At 40.2% G+C, this 7,218-nt stretch overlaps 1 long non-coding RNA gene across 1 annotated transcript; it reads left to right on the top strand.

The window, feature by feature from the left end:
• The first annotated feature begins 1,858 nt into the window (after positions 1-1,858).
• Positions 1,859-6,972, top strand: LOC113837874. The gene is made up of 2 exons (XR_003488547.2): positions 1,859-1,902; positions 5,973-6,972. It is a non-coding gene; the product is annotated as an uncharacterized LOC113837874 (long non-coding RNA).
• The last annotated feature ends 246 nt before the right edge of the window (positions 6,973-7,218 follow it).

Raw genomic sequence — 7,218 nt, 5'->3', positions numbered from 1 at the left:
TACTGGTGTTGATACAGCAGTGTCCTTGTGATACTGTGGCTCTTGGTGTTCCTGGTAACAGCATAACAGTTGGTGACCTGCTACAGAAGTACCCACAGTGTAGTATGGTCTCTGTTAGACTTTTCTTTCTTCCATTGAAAAAAATCAAACAAGCATTCCCCACTGCAAATAAATGATTTTGCTCAATAAACTCTTAAATTCATATGTTTAAGCAATTTTTTGGAGTTCTTGTAAGACTAAAGGGTGATTTACTTTAGAAGCCTTGGAATTGTGCTAGATTTCCTCTGATTTATAGTTTTCACAGGGTTTGTATGTACATTAAATATACTTGTAAATTAGTACTACTGGATATTTTTGCAGACACTACTTTATGCTGATCAGAGTTAAAACATCAAGTATTATCTTTGAAAAATCCTAAACCTGTTCCTCTATTATAGAAAATAAGTATTGATGCCACAAATTACACTTAATAAACACTAGAAAATATATTTTTCAACTTTATGAACTATTAAGTCACTTTCAGAGAGGGTGGACCATCAGATAGAAATTGTATGTTCAATAGGGCCAAAATAATCTTTAGCTTTCCATGTTCATTTGTGGGATAAACACATTTAAAATGACTCAGTTTTTGGTTAAGAGATTTTTTTCTCACTTTATTAGCAATTCAGATATTCCCTTTCATTCCCAGTTTTGTTTTCTTGAGTTATTTTAAATTTTTGGTGCATTATAGAATTAACTGTTGATTGTTTATTTTTATTATAGTATTTAAAATTTGTAGTTATTGCCATTAATATTGTAAAGTTTGCAGAGTTCCCAACTATATAGACGAAACCTTTAAATTAGCTTTGTATGAGGAGTCTTCAATGCTTCAGATGAAGGTTCCTAGGCAAGGACTATAGTTTCACTTAGGATGTAGCAAATGAGCCTGTTGCTGTTCTGAATCATGAGTTGGTCACTTAACTGTACTAGTATACGCTGTGTGTATGTGTCTGTGTGCCCAACATTGAACATTTTCCATGCTGCTATTAGGTTGAGCTTCTGGTATTCAGTTGTCTCCAATTCTGTTGTTTTGTACCCAGAGCCATTTGTGCACTTGGCATAACTGGCCTCGAGATGGCTGAAGATGGGAGTTACCACCGCTCCAGGAAGTCATGTGAATACTTGATACTAGGTTTACTAACTGGAAAGGACCTGAAAGTACTGCTGAAGGGCAAACACAGGGAGATGGATATAGGTGTTCCCCAGCAGTAGAAGGCTTATCTTTCCATTTGTTGGAATTCCATTTAACTGGTCTTGATTCTTTGCCATCTGTGATGTGTGTTGATGGTTTTAGAAGTGACGTGTCCTGGTGAAGGACACTGTTGTCGAGGGCCAAAAGGGGCCTCATACTGAGTCAAGAGTTAATCATTGTTAGATGACCAGAATCGCTGCGACTACAAGATGTTTTTTCCGGATAAGCTGCACAATACATGTTGCAAAATGTTCTCCCTTTTCTCAGAAATAGCTGCGGTTCGCTAACAATGGGACCATGGGCTAAGATTTACCTTGCCTCTATTTCCTCTTGAAAATTTTCCATTCCTCCTGCTCCCTTACCCCGCCCTGAGTAAAAATCCCCTGCATATAAGCAAGCTTTACCTTTCAATAAACGAGACCTTGACATTGCACAGACGGACTCTTGTCCTTTCTTGCGCCGCAAGGTCTCCCTCCTCTCTCGCCCTCATGACCCCTTTAGGTGACAACCCCCTCGAGACCCGCGAATAACCTGGCCTGCTGGACGGGTCAAGTGGTGCCCAAACGTGGGGCTCGAGGTACGGTGGTCTCCGGACAGCGCCAAGAGAAGAAGAGGCTAGCCGACCTAAAATGGAGACGCCCTGCATCGCTCGTGCACCGGTCTGTCTCGAGGTAAGTACTGCTGTCCCATTATCGTCATGGGCAATTCAGCCTCTAAGGAGGCCCTCTTTATCAGAGAAATAAAGAGTAGTCTTAGGGAGAGAGGAAGTAGAGTTAAGAAAAAGGATCTCTTTAATTTTTTTTTTTTGTTTGTTTGTTTTGTGGAGGAGAAATGTCCTTGGCTGGTGATTCATGGGCCTGGCATTCATCCACTAAGTTGGAATAAAGTGGGAAAGGATATTAATGGTCTCCTCAAAAAGGGAGAGGAGATCCCAGATTCCTTCTTTAGTTTTTATGGAGTTATTAGAGATATTCTTAAGGAATCTGAGACAGAAGGAAAGGTTTCTCACCTGCTTGCTCTAGCAGAAGATTTCCTGAATGACTTGTCTGAAAACTATGAGACAAAAGGGAGTCAGATTGACGGCACAAAAACAAAAGCTAAAGGCCCTCCCTCGGAGTCACGCACACCTTCTCTCATGGATGAGGATATTCAGGAAAAAAATTTAAGTCCCCCATTGATTAAGTCTCCTCTGCCATTAATTAAATCCCCCCTAAAAAAATGTTCTTGAAGTTATTCTTAATTATTGGGCTCTTCTCAGGGACGTCATTCAGAGCCCTGAACTCGTTGGTGAGAGGTCTCGCCTCTTGCTGACTGTTAAAGACTTCCTTCAGAAGTCACGACCATTGTCATGTACAGAAGCCAATGACTGACCTTCCCCTATTCCCTCAGCCTGTGCTCTCACCCTCCCGGGGCTCTGCATACTTGCAAGCCACAGAGGACTCACTGGTCTTCTCGTTGCTGGCAGCATTTCTTAGAGGTGGTCAAGCTTGAAGGCTGCAACTTACAGCCTTGGGAGATGCCACCATGGTTGATGGCTAATTAATGTATATAAATGCTATTGATACAGCCAGACAGAAACTGTTTTTGAGACTTATAAAAAAGAAAAGGCAACATATTTAAGCTTAGAATTGTTCAAATTTTGGATGCTCATATTTCAATGATTGACTATAAGCTACTATGTTAAAAATTTCAATTAGGATTTTTCTTTTCTACAAACTGATCATAACCTAGGCAAAAGGAGAAATGTGAGACGTATGCAAGCTATGAATGAACGGTGTGGCCACACCTGGATGCGTGATGTGATTGTGAATTTATGAATGCGGATGAATGGAATGCCTAAATTGCCTTGGATATGATTAGAGATATTTACATTGCCTTGGATATTGTTTAAAAAATATCAAAATCACTTTAATAGAGTCAAAAGAGCATCCAGTTAATGAGTCAATGTCTTAACAGGAAAAATTATGATTTGAGCCCTAGGAGATAGTCAATTAAAAAGTTAGCAAAAGTTTATAGCATTAGCTTGGAGATATGAGGAATCTATGATACTATAAAATTTGGCAGATGAGAGGATGTAGGTCTTACTAAAATTTTATGGTTAAAAAAGGACATCTAGAAAATAAGGGTTGATACATGATTTTGAGAAGGATTTATGAGAAGCCTCAAAAAAGAGCCAACCTGTTAGATTCACAGCTTGGCAGGTCAGCTAACATGCAAGTGAGGTCTTATCAGCTTGTCAGCCTCAAAGATTAGATTAGAAAAGGCTACTCAAAAACTCTAAATAAATCTAGAGAACTGTTAAAGACATATGTTATATTCTAAAGAAATTGGGGCTTAATAGATAACAATTAGAAAAGATAATTTAAAAATCTTTTAAATGAGTTTTTTAGAAATTGTTATAAAATATTCATTGGTTAAGTATTTTTTTGGACATCTAATGATGATTTAAATCCTTTAAGTAATATTCTATAAGGAGATAATGATCCAGATATACCTAAACAACTAACTAGAAAGGTAGACAAGTTCATATCTCTCACTCCCTGATGGGGACGCTGGAGAGACAACAATTCCATGATTACTCTATGCTGCCCTAAAAGAGGAGTGCTGTTTCTATGTTAACCATTCTGGAGTTATTAGGGATTCCATGGCCAAGCTCAGAGAAAGACTCAACCATTGGTAAAAGGAACGGGAGTTCCAACAAGGCTGGTTTAAAGGAATCTCCACCCTCTTAGGACCCCTACTTATTCTTTTACTGCTGCTTACTTTTGGGCTATACATTCTTAATCACCTACTCCGATTTATTAAAGAATGCTTATCCATAACCCAAGCCCTAGTTCTTAATCAGCAATATCAGGCTCTCAGGCAATAAGCAGGACCATGGGTTTTAGGATTAAAACCTCACAAAAAAAGATGGGGGAATGAAATATTTTAGTTTGCTGAGAGAAAAAGTTTTAAAAGATTTTAGTTCACAGAGAGAAAAAGTTTCCCACAGGCCTTGGCCCATTACAAGGGGGTTGGCCCCAACCCTGGGCACGTCCTATGGTTTAGACGGGGGCAATCGCCAAAACAATCCTCTTTGGGTCACACCTGGCTGGCCAACAGACAATCAAGGACTTTCCAGGTATGTTCTATGGTTTTTCCTTTGTAGAAAAGCAAGTCACACCTGGGTGACCACTCTAACATGAGATCATACTTTGTAATCAATCACTTTATGCCCCTTGCCTGTATGCTGATCTGTGTTTTTTTTTTCTGTATAAGGAGCCTGTAACCCTTGCTGGGGTGTGCAGCTTCCCTGAATTGCTGACACCCAAATGCGCATTTGTTCAATGTTTTAGAAAGTATTTTAAAAGAGAACAAAGTATGATACATGTCTCCTACTCTAAGCAACAGTTTAATTGATGGTTTCAGAACAATGATTTATGGGTGATTGTCTTTGCTCAGTTTTCAGGAAGAATTAATAATCAGTTTCTAGCTCATGAACTGTTACAGTTTGCACTAATGCATTTTTGTATTTCCAAAATTGTAAAAAGCAGTCCTATAAAAATATGCTATGTTAATTTTTACCAATGGTTCTATTGGGAGAGTCACTTATATAGGTTATTAATACAAAGAAATAGATAGAGCAGACAGCTCTGACTTCAGCTCAAATAATTAAATTGCAAGCTGTTATAATGGTCTTTTAAATCCTGGTAAATAATTCATTTAATTTATATTCTGACAGTCACTATGTCTTCAAGGATCTTATGGCAATAGAGACAATTCCATACATAGGATCCAATATTAGATTAATTTGAGCAAATTCAAAATGTTATTCACCTAAGAGAATTATCATGTTTATGGGTCACATTGGGAACCTATTAAATAGGCCTTTCACTGATTACTGGCCAAATGGAATGAATTAACTGATTAACAAAATCAGTTGATTTGCCTCAAATAGAAAAAGCTTGACAGGCTTGTAACTTTCTTCATAATAGCAAAAGTCTAAGTAAGAAATTTGGCTTAACCAGAGAGACTGCTGGTCAAATCATCAAACAATGTAAAATAGGTCCACAATATGGCTATGGCTAATTTAAGGATGAATCCTCAAGGCCTGCTCCCCAACCATTTATGGCAAATGGATGTGACTCACATTACAGAGTTTGGCAAGTTAAAAATGTGCCACTCCACAAACAGGAGAAGCCATCAGGCATGTTATAAGTCACTGTTTAAGATGTTTTGCTTACATGGGAATGGCAAAAGTTATAAAAACAGATAATGGGTCTGGATATACTAACAAAGCTTTCCAGAAATTTTGTGCTTAATTCCTGAGACCGGTGCTACTGGGACAGCCCTTGTGGCCTAGTCCCGCCCAGCTGCCTGTAGCAGCTCGGGATGGCTGGGCCTTTGGGGACGCAGCATGCCGCTGACTTGGGGGAGTGAAACGCCTGCCTCCGTGCTTCTGTAGCAGTGGCCAGACATGAGGCTAGCCCACAAGCCAGGCAGTGGTGGGGTATGCCTTAATCAGCCGAGGATAGCCTCTGGCATCCATCAATGGCTCAAAATTATACTCAAGCCTTATGGAAAGATCCCCTAACTTACAAATGGCACAGATCAGATCCAGTCCTCATTTGGGGAAAAGGACATGCATGGATTTTTGATACTCAGGCCAATAATGCTAGATGGTTGCCTAAATGCCTTTTAAAAATGAATAATCCACCCAGGGGAAGCCCCTGAGAAGCCTTTTAATTCTGCTTAATTCTAGATAAAAGATGCTGTCTTTTTGGCTACTTATGTTTCCCACCTTCAACTGCCATTGCCGCTGGAAGCCCTTATCAGATCTACAACTACACCTGGACGATCCTCAACCAAGCCAGTGATGCTGCCAATGTTTCCACAACTATTACGACCACCCCCTCCTATTCCCCCCTGATAGTTGATTTATGTGCTTTAGCCTTAGGCGCCTCTCCAGACTAGGGAAACCCCTGACCATTTTCCCCCCAGGACCTCCCTCCTCCGATGACCTTATTCTCTCCTTAATTAACCCTACTGTTCAGCCCCTTCATCAAGCCAACCACTCCCTTATAGAGGACTGTTGGGTCTGTTATTCTTCCACCCCTCCCCTTTGTCAGGGAATTGTAGGCACTTACTAATTCCTACCTTGCCTGTTCTACTAGATTAACTACTTAAATTGTCACCTCTACCTTTTCAAAAACTAACCAGATTCATTAAGTTTCAGATTGACGCCATCCTCGAAAAACTGGTTTTTAGTCCTCTACCATCTCCTAGAGGCATTAGATTCTGAGCTGCCTGACGACTATAAAAACCCCCACAGTCTAAAGGACTGGAATTCTCAGGCCTTAAATCCATGGTAAATGCTTCTGCTTTAGCCTTACAGTCCCTTAATAATTCTCACCATCAGGAATGCTGGATTTGCTTTTCCCCTAAGCCACCCTTCTATGAGGACATGCTAACTTTCAAAAATCTTCTCTTCACTAATGAGACTTCCTCACTAAGATGGCATTCCGTGAATCATGAGGGCTTGACCTTAAGTCAGGTCTCAGGCAAAGGCCTCCGTATTAGAGGACCGGAACTCCATTTCCCAGAACCCTTACAGCCAATGTACAGCCAAACTATCATTATTAGCCAGTCATCTACATATGTAGCTGCACCTGATGGAACTTATTTTGCTTGCTCTCAGGGACTCACTGCCTTTTTTCCATCTTTCAGTTTCTAGAGAATAAAGATTATTGCGTTTTGGTACAGCTTTTGCCTCAAATCAAATACTATTCAGGGGAGATCCTGGTCTCACAGGCACAGCGCAGAGTGCTGAGAGAGCCTGTCTCTATGACCATTGCCCTTATGCTGGGGATTGGTGGCCTTGTTGCCGGTATAGGAACCGGAACAGCTGCCCTTGTACAAAACAATCAACTGTTGCAATTACAAATAGCTATGAACACGGATCTTGAGGCCATAGAAAGATCCATCAGTGCTCTGGAAAAATCGCTGAC

This window comes from Cricetulus griseus, unplaced genomic scaffold (assembly GCF_003668045.3).
Source record: "Cricetulus griseus strain 17A/GY unplaced genomic scaffold, alternate assembly CriGri-PICRH-1.0 unplaced_scaffold_1, whole genome shotgun sequence".
Lineage (NCBI taxonomy): Eukaryota > Metazoa > Chordata > Mammalia > Rodentia > Cricetidae > Cricetulus > Cricetulus griseus.
The sequence above is the reverse complement of the archived record's forward strand: the minus strand, read 5'-3'. Positions and strand labels throughout refer to the sequence as shown.